Here is a 21,244-nt window from a genome sequence, read left to right as displayed (position 1 = left end):
ACAATCCACCATTGTCTTTATATACCCTTTTAAAGGGTTCTAGCATATGTCATTGTGCTCAGGGCTATGCCTGTTCTCTGAGCTGCCAGCATGTGATAGCTCTGATTTTATAGAAATTCCATAATTTGGGGCGCCTGGGTGGCTCAGTGGTTAAAGCCTCTACCTTCGGCTCAGGTCATGATCCCGGGGTCCTGGGATCGAGCCCCACATCGGGCTCTCTGCTCAACGGGGAGCCTGCCTCCTCCTCTCTCTCTCTGCCTGCCTCTCTGCCTACCTGTGATCTGTCAAATAAACAAATAAAAAAATCTTTAAAAAAAAAAAAAAGAAATTCCATAATTTATTTTTCCATTCTCTTTCAGCTGGGCATTTGGGTTATCTCTAACGTTTGCTCTAATAAATAATGCTCTATTTGCGTCTTTCTATGTTTGGTTACTTGGGGAAGTACGTAGAACTTATCTCTAAATGTCGAATTGACGGGTCAGAAGGAAGACACATATTTTTTTTTTTTTTTAAGATTTTATTTATTTATTTGAGAGAGAGCGAGAGAGTATGCACAGGGAGTGGGGGGAGGGAGAAGCAGTCTCCCCACTAAGCAGGGAGGCTGTGGGCTCAATCCCAAGATCTAGGGATCATGACCCAAGCTGAAGGCGGCCGCTTAACCGACTGAGCTCCCCAGGTGCCCCAGCATTAAAATTTTAATACCTAGGGGCTAACTTTTATCCTCTGCAGAAGTTGTACCAGCTTTTACCAATAATGCACGAGGGTGCTTTGGTCGGTAACCTTTTTTTTCACTCACTAAAAACCATCAGGAGATGTCTTCATCTGTCCGGGCTGCTAAGATAAACTACCATAGACTGGATGGTCCACCAACAACAGACTTTTATGCCAACGGTTCCAGACACTGGGAAGTCTAAGATCGAGGTGCTGGTAAGAGTGTGTGTCTAGTGAGAAACTGCTTCCCAGATCACATACTCCTATCTTTTTGCCCTCCTCCTCCTATACTAGGAGGGACAAATGAGCTCTCTGAGATGCTTTATAAGGGCACTAATTCCATCTTGGAGAGCTCCGCCCTCATGGCCTCCCGAAGATCCCTGCTCCAAGTACCATCCAGCTGGGGATTAGATTCCAACCTATTAATCTGGCGAGGACACAAACAGGCAGTCATCCTGGTGGCACTGTACGTCTGTCTTCCCTGAGGACCTAGTCAGGATCAGGGACTGCATTGTGGTGACCCATTTGCTTTCATTTCACCCCCATTCTATCAGCCAGAAACCAAACTCAAATTGATTTGGCGACAAGTTGACTTTATGAGGTAAATGGCTTCAGGCAAGGCTGGATTCAGGGCTCAGATGTTGCCCTTGGAACTCATTTTCTGTTTCCCACGGGGCTGGCTTACTTCTGGTCTAGGTCATGCCTCCCCCAGCTCCAGGCTCTCTCCTTTTCTTTTTCTTCTTTCTTTCTTTTTTAAGATTTTATTTTTCAGTAACTTCTACACCAAACGTGGGGCTCAAACTCACAACCCCAAGATCAAGAGTCGTGAGCTCCACTGACTGAGCCGGCCAGGCGCCTCCAGGCTCTCCTCTTTCAGGGACCGGGTTGTTGCAGGAGCTCCAGCAATCCTATATGCACAGGTTCAAGTTCTACACACAGAACTGGGAGTGCTGCATGGTTGCTGGGGAGACCAAGCTCGGTGGTCACCCTGCCTCGAGCGCTATCCGCTATCCGGGGGTAAATCCATTCTCCATAGCAGCCAGAAAGGGGCCCTCCAAAAGGAACAAATCTGAGCCTTGTTTCAAACTCTGGTTGTTCTCTGCCTTCAGGGTAAATTCCATCCTCCTTAACAAGGCCTCCAGGACCTGGCCTCTCCCACCCCCCACACTCCCTAGCATTCCTTAGTAAAGCCAGGCTGCGTTGCCTAGTTGTCCAAATATGCCTTGTTCCCTCTCCTACTTCTTGGCTTTTGCATAAGAGTCTTGGTGATTTACAAAGAATTTACCAAGTGCCAGGCAATGTGCTAAGCATTACATGTGTATTACATACCCAACGGGGGTCCTCCCGCTAACCCTGGGAAAGGAGGCAGGGTGTCCTGGAGACTACAAACACAGCAGCCGGTCGGCTGGGTTCAGATGTAGGCTCGTGTATTAATCATATCTCCATTTTCTGTATTTTATGATGCTTTCACATCTTAGGGCCCGGCAAATCCTGGAGAGACAGCAGGTCCCAGGGCTAGCTAATTCTTAGAGATAGTAAACAACTTGCCTTCCAGCACGCCTTTCCAATACAAACCAGAGGGTTCAAAGCCCACACCCCCAACCCCTCCTCTATTCAACTCCCCAGCAGCAAGTCAATAGTCGCCCTGCCCTCATCACACACACACACACACACACACACACACACACACACACAGGTCAGCCAGGTAACCAAACAACCAGGGGTCATCCCACAGGCAGGAACCTGATGACATTATTCATACTAGCCAATCCGAAACTCATTCCTTCCCCTGAAAACCACGATCAAGGCTTATTATGCTGGTGCTTTTTTCCTGTCTAACTTGTCCTGGTGCTTTTCCCGAATGGCCTGTGTAGCATGAGGTGCCCCTGCTCCTGGGGAATTTTAAGTAATAAATCCTCCTTTTGAAGGCAGTTGTCTCATGTCTGACATCTTACCATACCTGATTAAAATCAAATCGTGGAGGGATGCCTGGCTGGCTCACTTGGTAAAACACGTGACTCTTTATCTTGGGGTCATGAGTTTAAGCCCCATGTTGTGGTAGAGGTGACTTTAAAATAAAAAAAAAAATTAAAAAAAAAATTTTTTTAAATCAAATCATGGATACCTTTTTTTCTTTCTTTCTTTTTTTTTTTTTTTTTAAGATTTTACCCATTTATTTGATAGAGATCACAAGTAGGCAGAGAGGCAGGCAGAGAGAGAGGGGAGGCAGGCTTCCCATTGAGCAGAGAGTCTGATGCGGGGCTTGATCCCAGGACCCCGGGATCATGTTCTGAGCCAGAGGCAGAGTCTTTAACCCACTGAGCCACCCAGGCGCCCATCATGGATATTTCATAATAGTTTAACCTCTAACTAGCTGTGTGACCTTGAGCTCAAGCTCTCTTTGTCTTGAGTTCTCTCTCTCTAAAATGGGGGAAAGAATACCTACTTCAAAGATGTGGGGAGGGCTGCTTGGGTGGCTCAAGCCGTTAAGCATCTGACAAGGGTCTTGGTCTCAGGTTCCTGGGTTCAAGCCCGCACTGGGCTCCATGCTGGGCGTGCAGAGCCTGCTTAAAAAAAAAATGTAGGGGCGCCTGAGTGGCTCAGTGTGTTAAGCATCTGCCTGGGGCTCAGGTCATAATCTCAGGGTCCTGGGATGGAGACCCGCATCTGGCTCCCTGCTCAGAGGGGAGTCTGCTTTTCTCTTTCCCCCACCCCTCCCCATGCTAGTGCTCTCTCTCTCAAATAAATAAATAAAGTCTTTTTAAAAATGTAGGGAAAAATTGCGAAAGACTTTGAAATGGGAAAAACCCAAACCATCAATGGGTGCCTGATGATGAACTCACTCATCAGAGTTATCGCTGCCTTTCATGCTCTTTGAGTTATTTTGCGACTCTGTAAGTCATGGGAAACCAACAGTAATGCAATAATTATTGAATAATTTTTTAAGGCTTTTTTTTTTTAAGATTTTATTTATTTAGTTGACAGAGAGAGAGTGGCAGGCAGAGGGAGAAGCAGGCTCCCCACTGAGCAGGGAGCCTGATGTGGTGCTTGATCCCAGGACCCTGGGATCATGATCTGAGCCAAAAGCAGATGCTTAACGGACTGAGCCACCCAGATGCCCTGAATAATAATTTTTAATAGAAATGCAAATATTATATCTGGTGAAAGGCAGCTGATTTTGCCCTGAGGATATTGACCAGTTTTGTCAGTTTTGCATCTATTTGTAAATTTCAACATCCTCTTCCCAGCTACCATTGGTAGCACTTCCAACTTTCCAAAGTTCTGTTCCCACCCATAGTATCTGAGGGGCTTCCTCCTGTCTTAGTGAGTCCAGTGAAGTCTTTGACAATGTTCGCTCTATCTGTCCAAGTCAGGATTTTACCTTTTTGGAAAGTGATCCTATAATGTGCCATCAAGACATCCTAGAGATCCACCTGCCAAGTGGGGTGGACCGCACCTGCAGAAAAGTGCCTGGTGGCTGATCTAAGCCCAGACACATCTCTTCTTGGCCCTCGGAAATAGCTCCAACTAGCAAGACAATCTTGACTTTCCTAACTCTCTCTTTCTCTCTTCTCTCTCTTTCCACTAAGTTTGTGTTTTGTTTTGTTTTGTTTTTTGGCTCATATACAGCCAATAAATTATTCCCCTTTAGTGGCGGCAGTAATGGGGAATTTTATTTTTATGGTCAGAACATTTCGCAATCTCTGTAAATGGGTTCATGGATTATAAGAGATCTATTCTCCATCGAGAGAGGCAGAGAATCTGGCTCACTGGGCTTTTTGTTTGTCTGTTTGAGCTCAAATCAGTTAAGACTTTTATGCCTGCCAGGAAGGAAAAGAACTCTTTGATATCCAGACCAGTGAGTTTTACGTGTTTTTCAGTTTATTCTTGACCCTTGGCTACAGTTGTAGGTCTGAAGCGAGAGGCTTTGTATGTTTGTCTATCTGTAATACAGAAAGGCCTTTATCTCTTTTGTAACTATGTAAAGTTTTCTTATTTTAGAGGCTATCAGTAAATCAGATTATAAAGTCTTCTAAAGTCAAGAAGTTCTTTTCTGGGGGCGCCTGGGTAGCTTGGTGGTTTAGGCCTCTGCCTTCGGCTCAGGTCATGATCTCAGGGTCCTGGGATCCAGCCCGCATCAGGCTCCCTGCTCGGCGGGGAGCCTGCTTCCTCCTCTCTCTCTGCCTACTTGTGATCTGTCTACCAAATGAATAAAATCTAAAAAAAAAAAAAGTTCTTTTCTGAATCTCCTAGAGATTTTTAAAAAGTGATTCGATGTCTGAAATATGAATAAAAGGAGGAAATTGAATGTCTAATACCTCCATGTGTGACCAGTAGAACCTATTATTCTTACAGAAACTCAGAAATGTTTTCAGGATTCAAGTCCATGGACGAAATAGGGAGGCTGAAGGGGCTCCGTTTTAGAAAGGCTCTGTCTCTGCTGTCTTTCTGCTAGCCACAGACCCACGTTTTGCCTCTGAATAAATCAAAGAAGCTTTGTTCCCATTGCAAGGGGGAAAGCAAGGAAGTTCTTCATTCTCTGAGTCTTGTCCTTGACCCCCAAACACCTGATAACACCTAAGATGAGCCAGATGGCAAACATGTTGCAGGACGGAAACTTTGAACAGACTCAGCCAACACAGGCCTCAGTACCCCTACCTTCGGGAATGTATGGACTACCTACCGCCTACTGTTCACCCCTCACCTACCTTTGTTTGGACCCTACCCTAGATTCCTGGAGGAACAGGTACCCTAGGCCCATTTCTTTCTTTCTTTTTTTTAAGATTATTTATTTATTTATTTGACAGAGATCACAAGTAGGCAGAGATGCAGGCAGAGAAGGAGAGAGAGGAGGAAGCAGGCTGCCTGCTGAGCAGAGGACCCCATGCGGGGCTTGATCCCAGGACCGAAGGCAGAGGCTTTAACCCACTGAACCACCCAGGCGCCCCTCTAGGCCCATTTCTAATATAAACCCCCAGCCCCAAGCAATGACAAGACTCCTTTTCCTTTCCTTCCCGAGTTTCCCCCACTCATCGTCTACCATTCTCTCCTTTTCTGTCACTTAAACTAGTCGGTCAACTTTCCACTTCTCTGGCTTGCTTTTGATTTCTCTCTTCAGGAAACCAAAGATCCTCTTGGCTGGTCCTGTGGGACCTCCCCCGCCCCCCGGGTCCTTGCACTCAGCCTGCCTGCATCACATATGGAAGATAAACCTTTGGCCAAAAAAAAAGGTTAGCTTAACAGTTTTGCTTTCATAAAAACTATGTCTGATTTATCAGTGTGAGCATAATAACAGTGTATATTTTATTCTACTTGGCTTTGTTTATCTTGAACTTATTCAGCTTTATTGATCAAATAAGCTAACTTATTCATGCATCACATTGACAAAAATGAAGAAATGTAAATTTGTGTTCAACTAAATTCAAATATTGTATTCAGCTAAATTGAGTCACTCCGACACACTTTAACAGTGATCATGTCGTACAGTCTTTCACCTAATAGATAATTTCCAAGATCTTTAGATGACTGAAAACCTTGAACGGATAGTAAATTGAGTTATTTAATGGATAGCCATCGGTATTCAAATAATTTCCAAGATACAATAGTGAAACATTGTTTACTAGGCATAATTTTATTTAGTTATTTATTTTTACTAGGCGTAATTTTAAATTTATATACTCTGCTTATATGTTTGTTATATAAAGACTATGTTCTGAGTCATTTTTTAAAATTTTATTTATTTTATTTGAGAGAGAGAAAGAAAGAGAACGAGATAAGCAGAGGGAGAAGGAGAGGCAGGCTTCCCCTGGAGCAAGAAACCCAATGCAGGGCTCGATCCCAGGACCCTTGGATCATGACCTGAGCTGAAGGCAGTCGCTTAACAGCTAAGCCAACCAGGCGCCCCTTAATGAGCATTTTTAATAGGCACAAGAGAGATGTGTGGCTGTAGAAAGTTGCATTGTAAGTTTTGCTCATCTGCTATAATACTGGGGGGATGGCTGACAGGTCTTCCCAAGCTACCCACATGCCCCAGTATTATTTGTGAAATGGAAGTTAATTACTTTGGTAAAAAGTTAAACTTTGGGGGCACCTGGGTGGCTCCGTGGTTTAAGCCTCTGCCTTCGACTCAGGTCATGGTCTCAGGGTCCTGGGATCGAGCCCCGCATCAGGCTCTCTGCTCAGTGAGGAGCCTGTTTCTCCCTCTCTCTCTGCCTGCCTCTCTGCCTACTTGTGACCTCTCTCTCTCTGTCAAATAAATAAATAAATAAATAAATAAGTTAAACTTTGGTTAAAAATAAAAAAATTTTTTTTTAAATTTTTAAATAAAATAAGGGTTTGTGTTTCCGTCAAAGAACTCGTTCCCAGAGCTTCACGGAAAAGGACTATACCAGATATTCAAACTATTGGCACTCAAACCTGAGCTGACTCAGCTTAGACAAGTTTTAGACTGTACCAGTGGGGTGACTCAGGATTTCCAGGACTCTATAGCTGAGCAGGTGGCTTCATGAGACTCCCACTCGAGAGCCAGCAGCAGCAGCAGAATTAATTGCATAGGACCGAATGAACAGACAAGGGAAATTTTTTTAAAATATTTTATTTATTTATTTGACAGAGAGAGAGAGATCACAAGAAGGCAGAGAGGCAGGCAGAGAGAGGGGGGGAAGCAGGCTCCCCGCCGAGCAGAGAGCCCGATGCAGGGGTCGATCCCAGGACCCTGAGATCATGACCTGAGCCGAAGGCGGAGGCTTAACCCACTGAGCCACCCAGGTGCCCCTGAACTAAATCATTTAAAATGTCTGATTTTCACTGACCTTACGGAATCCAGAAACTCTTACTGTCTTCTTACTTTTCATGGTATTAGTTATTTGCATAGCTTTGATAAGAATGTGTCCTACTTCTTGCCAGGACAAATTGTACATCAGGGCATGAAGAGTCATGTTTGAGAACGATCCTCACCAAATCAGGTATGACAAGACATTTTAAGGAATGAAATTTGGCTCTACCCCTGGAGCTCATACCTACAAAACTCTCCAGGAAAACTGACCTGGTACCTGGTTTACAGGTGCTAAGGCACGATACTTGGAATATTTGGGGACCTCAAAACGAGAAGAACTCACCCAAATTTATTGATGACAGGTCAAAGAAATCTGGGTTTGTGTTCTTAACCTAGGAATTACAAATAATAGAGCCCTTTTAAAATTCCAGTTGGAGATTCCTTATGAAAATGTCCGGACAAAAGTTAATTGTGCAATTATTTAAACTGTGTGGCTTTAAATTTTGCAAAGCAAATTTAGGAGGTCTATATGACAAATTAATGCACTCACTGGACCTATGTAAACAATCAGACCAAATGTCATGAGACCAGCCTTATTTTGTGATCAGGAATAATTTTTCTTTGAGATTATTATGATCATAAGGCCTTGGCGGAGACCATAGGAACAAGTCGGAAGGACCTTGAAATTCAGTGGGGGTCCTGACTGGCTTCACCTTACCTCTGTCTTTTACCATTGAGCTACTTTAAAGCTCAAAACTGTAACAAATGGACAGAAATGCAGATGAGTCTTGTCTATTGAAATGTGAATTGCTTATAGTACAGTGCAGTTGTCTTGGGGACACTGACCAAACCTGCCAGTTTTGTATTTGTTTTTAGATTAATTTCATTGCTTCTTACCTCCCTATAATGGTGGAATACTTTGATTTGTCCATTGCACTAGTCATAATGTCTAACTGCCTCCCTCATTATTTCATAGGTTCCATAAAATCTTTGATATGTGTTCATTTCATTTCCTTAGGAGAATCAAAATTTTATCTTTTTTGAAAATTACCCTCAGAATTAATGTATGTAGGATGCATAGAGCAGGGCCTACCATCCAGTAGAGGCTCAATAAACGTTAGCTTCTTTTAAGTAAAGAATTCAGATTATCCCTGCCTCACAGATGAGAAGAATAAGGTGCAGAGAAGGTAAGCAAACTTGCTTAAATGACACAGAAGGAGAACAGAAGTCAAGTCCGTCTGCCTTCAAGCCCAGGTTTTCTCGTCCCCGCCCCTTCCATCCCCCTGCCCCACCCACAGTCCTCTCTGGCTGTGCTCTGCTGACTCCCACTCCTCCTTCAGGTTTCAGAGTTGGAGTCTTTCTGGAGCCTTCTGGGCTAGGTTAGCATCTCCACCTCCAACCTTGGGTCTTCTCCTGTCAAGCCCATGTCGTAAATATGTCGTAAATATGTTGCAACCATCAATGTCTTCGTCTGAAGGATGAGCCCCATAGGACCAGGGACCGAGAATGTTGCCATCACCGTTCAGCCCAGAGCTGACATCCAGCAAGTGCCCACTTGCCCCGAGTGCCAGAAGTGAGATGTCATGTAGGCGCGGCATTTTCGCCCTCTGACACTGAGAGCGGGGATGCTTTCTGGAACCTCCTGGAACCCCTCGGCATCTCCGTTCTGCCAAACCAACACTCCCTGGGCTCTTGTCGGCTGGAACCACTAGCCTCTCAGGACTTGAGTTTCTGGGGCTTTTTGGGGTTTGAGGGTTTTTGTTTTGTTTTGTTTTTGTTTGTTTTGTTTTTGTTTTATGTTGTTATTGTTTCTTTTTCCAAATCAAATTCCAGAAATCCAGATTTAAAAATAACCAAGAAATGCAATCTTCTCCACCAAGCTTGGCAAAAACAAATCCTCAACAAAGACCAATGTGCAGTCTCGCTTCGCACTTACTCATTTTCAGACGCCAGCTCAGCTCTGTGTTGGGTTGGGAGGAGGACTCTTTGGGGCTGGAGGGCAAGGGCACAGAGGCTGGGCACCGGCTGGGCTGGACGGCGGGGCAACCCGGCGGGGCAGGCACATGCCCTTGCAGGAAGACAGCTGCCTGGGACGGCTGTGAAGTCCCGTTTTCCTTGGAGTCCCAGCTTGCTGGTCCCCAGCCCTGGCTCGGGCAGAAGATCAAAGCAACCCCGGAAAATGGTCTCCATTAGCGATCCAGAATTCATTCTCCTTCCCTGGGGAGACATCAGCTTCTGCTCTAGCCTGCCTTTCCCCATCATTACTTAGGGAACTGGCTGGTCGTAATAGGGAGTAACATTTATACTCCTGCTAACAACAACCTCAAACTCCCTCCTCTTTTCTACATGGTCTATTTTTTGACCTGTCATCTTACTTAATGCCTATTTTGTGGGCGAGAAAAATGTGTGATGGAAGAGAGGAAATTCAGGACCAGGGAAGGCCTGGAAAACTGTCAGATTTCATATTTCCTCCTCCTTTGAATCAGCATTTATGTCCCTCAGTGGGGTTTTCCTGCATATGCTTGTATAACTCCCTCTTAAAACAATTTTTGCTGTTTTTTCCTTTCCCTGCCCCTGGGTAAGTTATTCCAACGACTACTTTCCACCTCAAAAGAAAGTAGTGGACAGGAAAAAAGAGGTCGTGTGGTCTGTTGGCCACCACTCCAAGTGGAGCCTGGAGACTTTGGTTCTATTCTGAGACTTTTTGGGAACAGGATGAAGGAGGGGGATGTGAGCCTTGCCCTTCTACGGGGACTTCCCGGGAAGTGGCTTCCTCCGGATCAGAAGGGGCCCGGAAGCAGCATTTATGAAACCTGTAAAGTGCCAGGCTCACTTAATCCTCGCAACTGGGTAAGAGAGGTTTGTGACTTCCACATTGCTGCTGAAGAAACTGAGGCTCAGAGAGATGTAGTGAGTTGCCCCAGGGGAGCACAGCTTGTTAGCAGGGAACACAGCCTGACTCTGATTCTTTGGTATTTCGTTGAGTGACTCAATTTATCGAGTACTTATTATGTGCCACTCCCTGTTCTAATTGGGAGCAAAGATCCAGTTTTTTATGGAGCTTCTATTCTCATAGAATGGGGGTGGGGCAGAAGAAGGAGGTAGACAGGAAATAAACTCAATAAATAAGTAAATTATGTAACACGCGATGTCTTCCAGGCTGAGGACAAAAGAAAAAATAGGGCAAGCTAAGGGTATCGATCAGGAGGGCTGGAGACAGAGTTGTACCTTTACACGGGGTAATCAAGAGAGGCCTCCGGGAGGAGGTGACGTTTGTGTGAGGATTTAAGAGAGAAATGAGAGCTGGGGGTGATGTTTGAGGGAAATTATCACTGTCAGAGGGAACAGTCAAGACAGTGCCAAGACCCTGAGGTGGGAGTGTGCCTAGCACGTCTGACCGACAGCAAGAAGGCGAGGGTGGGCACAGGGAGCAAGGAGCCCTTACACAGAAAAGGGCCACTCCACTGTGTTGTGAATACACCGCCCAGGGGTGGGGAAGAAGCAGGGAGAGCGGGAAGGGCTGTTGCAGTCCCAGGCGAGAGACCGGGTCGGGCTCCGTGGAGTGGTGGTTGGATTCTGGATTTATTCTGAAAGCAGAGTCAGCGGGATTTCCTGACAGATTAGATGTGCGGTGCGAGAGGGAGAGGCGTCCGGGCACTTTCCAAGGTTTCTGCTGGCAGGAGGAAGGTTTTGAGTGGGGCAGATGTAGGCAGGGAAGGAGGATCAGGAGTTTGGTTTTAGATATAATGAGTTCAGGATGTGTAACTTCTCTCCCTACGGGGCCAAATCAACATCATCCAAGAGCAAGACCCAAGAGGCCCATTTATAAGGAACCTCCAAACTAAGCATCCAACTTCAGTTTCCCCAACATCATTTTCCTTTCTTCTTTCTTTCTTCCTTTCAAGATTTTATTTATTTATTTGACAGAGAGAGACACAGTGAGAGAGGGAACACAATTGGGGGAGTGGAAGAGGGAGAAGCAGGCTCCCCACTGAGCAGGGAGCCCGATGTGGGGCTCAATCCCAGGAACCTGGGATCATGGTCTGAGCTGAAGGCAGATGCTTAATGACTGAGCCTCCCAAGGGTTCCCCTCTTTTTTCCTTAAAAGATTTTATTTAGGGGCACCTGGGTGGCTCAGTCATTAGGTGTCTGCCTTTGGCTCAGGTCATGACCCTGGGTTCTTAGGATCGAGCCCCACATCCAACTCTCTGCTCAGCAGGAAGCCTGCTTCTCCTTCTCCCACTCCCCCTGCTTGTGTTCCCTCTCTCACTGGGTCTCTCTCTGTCAAATAAATAAAATGGTTTTTTTTTAAAGATTTCATTTATTTATTTGAGATAGAGAGGGAGAAAGAGCGGGCAGAGGGGGAGAGACAGAGAATCTCAAGCAGACTCTGGGCTAACCCAAGCCTGACTCTGGGGTTGATCCCCGGACTCCAAGATCCTGACCAAAGCTGAAATCAAGTGTTGGACACTTAACCGATTGAGCTACCTAGGAGCCCCAACCTTACCTTCCTTTTAACTCGGATGTCCATGAACTTGGATGGGGAAAAAAATTACATCTTTTTCCCTCCCAGTAAACTCTGTTTTTTTTTTCTTTTAAAGATTTTATTTATTTATTAGACACACAGAGAGAGATCATAAGTAGGCACAGAGGCAGGCAGAGAGAGAGGGAAGCAGGCTCCCTGCTGAGCAGAGAGCCCGATGCAGGGCTCGATCCCAGGACCCTGAGATCATGACCTGAGCTGAGGCAGAGGCTTAACCCACTGAGCCACCCAGGTACCCCTCCCCCAGTAACCTCTTACTAGAATCTCACATTTCTTTCAATTATGAATGTAGGCAAAAAAACCCCAGTAGACTTAGGAAGGCCAGTGACTGTTACCAATAAGAGTCAGATATTTTTGTTTTACATAATTGGTGCCACAGATTATCCTCAAAGGTCTTTTATCTTCACCACTTCTTTGAACTTATGGTAATTATTAGACGCTACTACATTTTATGGTTTCATGCATTAGCAATCACATATATTACTATAGCATAAATTTGAATTTTTCTTTTAAGATTTTATTTATTCATTTGACAGACAGAGACTACAAGTAGGCAGAGTGAGAGAGAGAGGAGGAAGCAGGCCCCCTGCGGAGTAGGGAGCCCGATGTGGGGCTCCATTCCAGAACCCTGGGATCATAACCTGAGCTGAAGGCAGAGGCTTTAAGCCAACGAGCCACCCAGGTGCGAATTTTTTGGTAACAGTATTTCATCATACTTAGTTTCCCTGGTAATCCTATGCATTTTATCGTTTGCATCTAAAATCATTATTTTGGGGGCACCTGGGTGGCTCAGTCAGTTGAATGTCAGACTCCTGGTTTTGGCTCAGGTCAGGATCTCAGAGTCGTGAGTTCGAGCCCCCGCGTGAGATCAAGCTGAGCTCAGAGTCTTCTTGAGATCCTCTCTCTCCCTCTGCTCTTCCCTCTGCTCGCTCTCTCTAAAATAAAGAAACAAAATATTTAAAAATAACAAAAAAACAATTAAAGATAAAATCATTATTCTTTTTTTTTTAAGATTTTATTTATTTATTTGACAGAGATCACGAGTAGGCGGAGATGCAGGCAGAAGCAGGCTCCCTGCTGAGCAGAGAGCCCAATGCAGGGCTCGATCCCAGGACCCTGAGATCATGACCTGAGTCGAAGGCAGAGGCTTTAACCCCCTGAGCCACCCAGGCACTCCTAAAATCATTATTCTGAGAGAAGCTTCAGCAGCTTCCACAGACTGCCCCAGGCGTCCACGACCCAAAAGAGTTAAGACCCCGATCTAAGTTAGAGACTCTTTGACAAGACAGGAGCAAAAATCAATAAATAAACCACTAACATTTCTTGAGCCGTGGTGGGAACCGGGCCAGGGGCTTTATAGACGTTACCTCATGTAAACCTTCCAGGTGCATAGTGGGTATTCGTATGATTTTCCCTTTTACAAATGAGGAAATTGAGGCTCAGAGACATTAAAGTCACCCAGCCACTCAGTGAAAAATCGGGCTTTCAAACTCAGGGCTCTTTTTTTTTTTTTTTTAAAGATTTCATTTATTTAATTGACAGAGAGACAGCTAGAGAGGGAACACAAGCAGGGGGAGTGGGAGAGAGAGAAGCAGGTTCCCCGCTGAGCAGGGAGCCTGATGCAGGGCTCCATCCCAGGACCCCCGGATCATGACCTGAGCTGAAGGCAGACACTCAACGATGGAACCACCCAGGTGCTCCCTCAGGGCTCTTTCTAAAGCCTCCTTTTATGTTACTAAAACAAACTGGGTCACATGCGGAGCCCCACATGACCCTCTGAATCAGCGCATGTCATAGCCCAACGGCAGGGTGGTATCAGTTAAGAACTGAAGGCTGGAGGGGCCTGTGGGGTGGGGGGGTGCAGTCGGTTGTGCCAACTTTTGATTTCAGCTCAGGTCGTGATCTCGGGGTCATGAGGTCGGTCGGCCTCCATGCTCAGTAGGGAGTCTGCTTGAGCGTCTCTCTCCCTTTCCCTCTTCTTTCTGTCTCAAATAAATTCAAACAAATAAATAATAAATTAAGTAATAAATTAAATAATTAAATTAAATAATAAATTAAAATAATTTAATTAATTAAATAATTAAATAAAGTTAAATTAAATTAATTTTTAAAAAAAGAAGAAAGAATTCAGGTTACCTGGGATCAAGCCCCACATTGGGCTGTCTGCTCAGCGGGAAGTCTGCTTCTCACTCTCTCTCTGTCTCTCAAATAAATAAATAAAATCTTTAAAAAAAAAATGCATTTGCCAGTTCCGCGACCCTGTCCTTGTCTCTGAGATTGCGTTCATCTGCTCTAGCGAAGGTATCACAGCTGGGGTAGGTGTTGCTGGTTGGTGGGGTTTACAGTAGTCCATTGTCCTCTTCTAGGACCACAATGGCGAGCTCATCCCCCATTGGTCATAAACACCTTTGGTCTTTTATCATCTTTCTCCACGGCATGGGAAGCCTCCAGGAATAGGCAGCTGATTCCAGCTTTGAAACTGTCAAACACCTGGTATATTGCAACCATCGGTTCATTCTCTCCCTCTCATATCCCATTCCAGCTCACCATGGGTGAAAATTTTAACAATGGTGCCATCATTGCATGTGAGGGACCGCTGGAGCTCCACAAACCATCAATGACAGGGTCTCCATTTGTCAGGCAACAGGCCGGTGACCCAGCTCTAAAATCCCAGTTTAGTTTTCTTCCTAAAACCATTTTCTGTAGCAACAGATACAGGTTGGGTTCTCTGTGAAACAGATGCGGAGTCTGAAATCTGTACGTTAAGAAGTTTCTGCAGGGGTGGGATGGAGATGCTTTTGGCAAAGAAAGCGGTGAATGAGTGAGGGGAGCAGAATCGGGCAGAGGGAGAAGCTGAACAGTGAGGAAGTTGCTCCCAACCCTCAGATAGAACCCTGGGGAGCTCTGGAGTTGAGATGGATTTTCAGAGTTGTCCTGCCTGAAGCAAGGGGGCTAGGCCCTGACGCTCCCTCCTGGACCAGTCATTAGATACAGGTGACTTTAAGGAGGGGGTCTGATCTTGGGCAAGGCACCACTCTGTGGCTGAGTTGGGGGAGGGAGTGGCTCGGCTCTGAAATACAGGATGTGAGAGAGTCTCCACGGAGACTCTGCCTGTTTTCATATCCACGTGCAAGGATTCCATGCACATGTTAAATATTAGATAGTCTCAATCTCTTCTTTCAATCTGTCATCTGTCTGTTAACTCTTAGTGTCATTTGTTGAGTGGAATTCCTAATTATGATGTAACCAGATTAATCAATTTCTCTCCGTAAGGATTTTTCCTCCTTCCTGAGGTCCCAAAGAGATCACTTTCCCTTAGCCTTTCCCTTAGTTTTTTTCCCTTAGAAAAAAACATTATGTTTTTTTCATTAAATATATTTTTACCTTTCCAATGTAGGTCTTCGGTCCTCCTGGAGCCCACTCTGAATGCAGGTATTAAGGGGCGGGAGGTAATTCTTCCTTTTCCCTCTGTGTAATGAACCAACTTTCCCTACGTGTCTTCATCTCTGCTCTCTGGTTTCTGCTCTCATCGCTGTCTTAAGATGCCACATCTGCAGAGAATCACGGCTCTCTTTATACTCTTACTTTAGGGCTTTAAAAAAAAAATCTCCATTCATCTTGCCCTCTGTACCACACTGGGCACTTTGGACCATTTCCACTTTTTGCAGCTCTGTGCGGACGACCTTTGCAGACTTATTATTCTTGTTTGCTTTTTCCTCCTTCATCCTTTCCTCCTCTTTCATCCCTAGGGCTTTGTGGGTTGACTTTCTCTTGCAGCTCCTAACAATTGGTGTAATTTAAGGCTCAATGCTTGTCTTTATTTTTATCCTGTGTAATTCTATCTTCTTTGAGAAATCCCTTCATTTTCAAGGTCTCAATACTTCCAGGTGTGTGACTTCCCAACGGGCAGGTCCAGCCCTGACCTCTCTTGTGAACGCCCGTCAAATTTCAAACGGAAAACTGGACATTTTTAGTATGTGTAGATTCAAATCAATCTTCACCATGCCGGTAGTGTTATACGATTCACCTATATTTTATACGTTTCCAGACACGTATTTATTCAAAGGATGAGAGGATCGCTTATGTTTAACCATATTAAAAGTCAGAGTCAAATATTTTTATTCATGGTTCAGAAGATCAGAGTCACTTAAATTTCAGAGGGAAGTTCAGCCATGAGTCAGCTTATCTTCTTCTTCTTTTTTTAAGATTTATTTATTTATTTGAGAGAGAGAGAGAGCATGAGCAGGGGGAGCGGCAGGCAGAGGGCGAAGGAGAAGCAGGCTCCCGGCTGAGTAGGAAAAGGGTTGGCGGTGGCCAGAACCATAGTCACGTGCTGTAGTGGAATGATCACAGTTTTGGAGTCGGAGAGTCCTGCATTCAAATTCCACGCCCTCCACTTACAAGGTTCTGCTTTCCTTATCTATCGAAGTGGGTAAGAAGGCTCAGGCCAGAAGGCTATTACAGACTAAAACAAGACATGGAGAGTGCTTTGCACCCGAAAGCTGCTAAAGAGAATTCTGAGTTCCCTTTCCTTCCTTCTCCTTGCATCCCTCTCCTGCATTCAGCTTCCAGATGAAGACAGAAGTGTCTGAGCTCTCAGGATAAGTGGTCTGTATGTGGGCACCCTGCAGAGCCCAAGGGGAAGGTCAGACTGCAAGTCTCAGGAATCTACAGAAACTTCCCCAGGCATCTATAAAGCTGGCCAAGGGAACTACAACTGTCCCCTATTTGTAGATTAAAAATTCGAATTGACAGGTACCATCCCAAGAGCATCCAAGGGGCACTTTATAGTTTACGACAGCTCAGATCTCAGACTCTCGGGAAGTAATCTCGCTCTTAACTTTTCAGATGGGCAGCGGAGGAGATCATGTCAAACCATCCATGCACCATGATCTTGTCCAGTGACGTGGGCAGCATGATCAAGCTGGCGCAAGGATGAGACGTAGAGTCACCCAAGCATCCCCAGTTTGTCTCTGGAATCCCTCCAGACCACCTCCTTGTTTTTCCACCCTGCAATGCCTCGTTCATAAGTTTCTTAGTCCTCAACTCTCTTTGTTTTGGCTTCTACCATGAGGTTCCTATCCTCCACCCACCTCTGTGCTGGATGGTCCTCTGGGCTTGACTCTCGCTCCTGGCTCTCAACGATCACACCGATCCAAGCCATTGCTTGGTCTTTGGGCTTCAATCTTCCACACTGCTCCCACAGGTAAGAAGCGGCCCATCAGTCAGATCTGCTGGAGACGCCCCACCCCTCCGCAGGACCACGGGGGTCATTGGTGGCCTGCCAGTTTCAAGATGGCAGAATTAGGGCTTTTTTTGTCTCCCATCATTAAAAAGCACCCCAAAACAAACAGTGCAGGGTAGGAAAACTGAAGTATTGTTTTCAAATTAAACCAGGAGAAAACAGCAGCCCCCGTCCAATGCACGGGGATCAGGAATGTGGAAAGACCAAGGGCCGAGCACCCCGTATAGACATCGGAGCCTCCTCACAGAAACCAGACTAGACTCTGTAGACAGAGGGTGACTTAGGCATTTCTTTATCTTCAAGGCTTAGCATAGGATTAATCAAGCATTCAGCTAATCCTCATTCAGCACTTGTTGAATGAATTACATCATTTTATATAGATCATATAATAGTCATCCCCAGACGAAGGCATATTTTATTGCAAGGGGAACCATTAGAAATGTTTCCTATGCCGCGAAGTGAAGCTGCCATAATTTCTCTTAGAGGGATGGCCCTTCCAAACCCATATGCTGAGGAAGAGAAGTCTGAGTAACACCCTTGCCTTGATACTCAGCATTTCATTGCTTCAAATATTTCGAAAAACTCACCAAATCAGCTCTTTCATTAGCTTGGTCTTCGTCTTCTATTATTTTAACGTGAACTTGGTCCCTATAGCGGTCAGGACCTGATAATTACATGCAGCCCTTTGCCATTATGAGTAAGAAACCAGGTACCAGCGCTGACATTTAATATTTAATTGTTTTTGATCAGTATTAATTAGTCACAGATGCACACCAGATTCCCATTGAATTAAATTCTCTCGGGTACAGATTGCGGGCTCAGGGATTCTAACCACATCAAAAAGTAAATGTTCAACTTTAAAAGTTGGGCCCTAGAGACCCAGGCATCCATGGAGAGGAAATTCCAGATGTCTCGCATTCTCCCTCTTTCGTCAGAAGTCAACCTCCTACTTGCAGCCCCGTGGAATCTAAAACCTCAGGGTTCTGCGGGGGACCGTGCCGGCTGCAGTCTCCTCTCCCTTACTCCAGCAGTTTAAGCCTCTTCCCGGAATCATTCCCATCTGCCTGCACACACGAGTAATTTCTCCAACCCTGGAAACCTCCTGTGGACTCCATTGCTTCTCAAGCGATTGCCTCTTCTCTTTGTTCCTCTTAGGAGAAACACTCCTTGAAAAGACCGTGTTCACCTGAAGTCTCCCCCTCCCCCGCCCCCGCACTGGTGCCTCATGGTCTTTCTCAAACCCATGGTCTTCAGTCTACCCTCCGACCCCTTCAAGGAAACTGTCCTTGCCAATTGTAACCGGAAGAACCACCACGGTGAGAAATCCAACAGCCAGGTCTTCACCTCCCTTCGACCAAGTGGATCATATTCTCTTTCTTGAAACAGTTTTTCATGGTCTGGCTTCCAGGACACCGCTCGGGTTGGGTTTCCTCCCATTGCCCCCCACTCCCCCGCCGTCATTCCTTCTGATTCTGCTGGGCTCATTCACCCTCTGCTCCACAGCCTGAGAGCATCCTAGCCTCAGTGCTTTGCTCTTCCTTTTTGCTCTGTCCACACTCATCCTTTAGGTGGTCTTAGAGAAGCACATCTACGCATTGAACTCCCCATTTTTTAGAAAAGATTTTATGTACTTGACAGAGAGAGCACAGCAGGGGGAGCACCAGCCAGAAGAAAAGGGAGAAGCAGGCTCACGGAGCAGGGAGCCCGACGCGGGGCTCGATCCCGGGACCTGGGATGATGACCTGAGGCAAAGGCAGATGCCCCAAACGCCCCATTTTTATCTCCAGCACGACCCCTCCCCTGCTTACTCTGTGTGTCCACTTGAATGTGGACTTAGCCTGGGTGCCTTAGACATCAGAGCCTGAGGCCAAGCTCACATGTGGGCATGCTGTATTAGAGGACTGCAAGTCCAGGGCAGAGATGGGGGGAGGGAAACGAGGCAGGGAAGGAGGTAAAGCAAACACCAGTGTGTGGGTTATCTAGCGAGCCCTGTGTTCACAAGAAAACCCAGCGAGCAGCTCTGTGGCACGGGCACATCTCCAGAGAGAGGCTGGGGGTGGAGGAGTGGTGTTGGGAGGGACCACAGCACCTCCGTGCTGCCTCTCCAAAAGAAGGAGGTTTATTTCTGGCCGGCGGAAGGAGTAGAATTTGTCTGTTGGCTCCTTCTTATCTCTTGTCTCTCAATGATCAGAGTCGAGCCCTGAAGTTCAGGGTTGTGGTCCCTAGCCTTTTTGGACGCCTTAGGATGCCAGTGTTCCCAGCTCTAGTTTAGAACTTAATCTGGGCTCAGACGTGTTTGGAGGGGCCAGAGCCTCAGTGTCGGGACATGCGGGTCGTGTGTGTGGGGAGCTGGTGCGGGTCCTGGTGCGGCAGGCAGGAGAGAGCTCATGCCAGGAGAGACTGAGGCAGTTGGGCTTAGCAGGAGGCCATTTGCTGTGGTGGCCAGGCCCTTTGTCGAGGGCACGGTCAAGAGCAGGTGGGAGGATGGGGGTGGGGAAATATGGGGCAGCACTTAAGTGGGTCTCCCAGGCAGCCCCAAACTTTAGCCAGAACTGAATTCCTTCCTCCGTTGCCACACACAAACCCCTTTCTCCTGTTTTCTTTCTTTCTTTCTTTTTTTTAAAGATTTATTTGTCAGGGAGAGAGAGAGAGAGAGAGAGAGAGAACACAAAAGCACAAGCAGGGGGGAGGAGTAGAGAGATGGAGAGAGAAGCAGGCTCCCTGCTGAGCAGGGAGGGAGTCAAATGTGGGACTCTATCTCCGGACCCTGGGATCAGGACCCGAGCCGAAGGCAGACGTTTAACAGACTGAGCCACCCAGGCGTTCATCTCCTGTTTTCTTTTTTTTTTTTAATAATATAATTTAATTTAGTTTAATTTATTTGAGAGAGAGAGAGAAAGATCACAAGTAGGCAGAGAGGCAGGCAGAGAGAGAGGAGGAAGCAGGCTCCCTGCTGAGCAGAGAGCCCGATGTGGGGCTCGATCCCAGGACCCTGAGATCACGACCTGAGCCAAAGGCAGAGGCTTAACCCACTGAGCCACTCAGGCGCCCCATCTCCTGTTTTCTTCTGTCTCGATTCAACTCCTACCTTTCTATTTGCTCACACCCCAAATCTTAAAACTTAAAACTCTTTCCCCCCCGCCTCAAACCTACATCCCATCCATCAACAAATCCTATCAGCTCTACCTTCAAAAGACATCGGGCAGCTGACCTCTTCTCACTGCCTCCTTTCCCATCATTCTTAGATGACTGCAAGGGTCTTTCTGTCGGCTCTTGGCTTCTGCCCTTGCCTCCACATTCTGTTCTCAGCGTCACCCTCAGAGCCATGCTTTCCAAACACAAGTGAGATGGTCAATCCTCTCCTCAGGCCTCTCATGTCTTTCCATCTCACTCAGAGTAAAACCAGGCTTTGTGATAGGCCCGCAAAGTTCTGTACCATCTGCTTCTACCATCCCTCCTGTTTGCACTCTCTGTTCCAGCCACACAGTGCCTTCATACGCTCAAGCAGACTCCTACCCCAGGGCCTTTGTACTTGCCCTTCTCTGTGCCTACAGGACTCTCTCCCCAATATCTGCGTGGCTTGTTTCCCGGTTCCTTCGGAGTCCTTAACCTGTGTTCCACTGCTTCTCAGCTGAAGACGGCTCCACGGAGGATGGAGATGAAGGTTGGGAAAGACAGGAAAACAGGAGGGAAGAAATGATCCCTTCAGGAAGTTGTTGGAAAGCCCAAAGCAATTGCAAGGATAGTTTGGCTAACAAGGAGACCTTAGGCGTGGGAGAAAGTCCCATGAAAAGGAAGAGTTGAAGGTGGAGTGAACCCTTTCAAAAGGCTTTGAATGCTAAATAAGGGAGAGAGTGGTTTATTCTATAGACACAGGCCTCCAGGGGGGAATCCAAGTCAGTTCATGAGTTTCCATCGAAGATTGTCTTAACACGGGGATCTCTGAGTCAGAGTTTGCTCTGGTGGTCTG

The sequence above is a fragment of the Meles meles genome, chromosome 1 (genome assembly GCF_922984935.1).
Source record: "Meles meles chromosome 1, mMelMel3.1 paternal haplotype, whole genome shotgun sequence".
NCBI lineage: Eukaryota > Metazoa > Chordata > Mammalia > Carnivora > Mustelidae > Meles > Meles meles.
The sequence above is the reverse complement of the archived record's forward strand: the minus strand, read 5'-3'. Positions refer to the sequence as shown.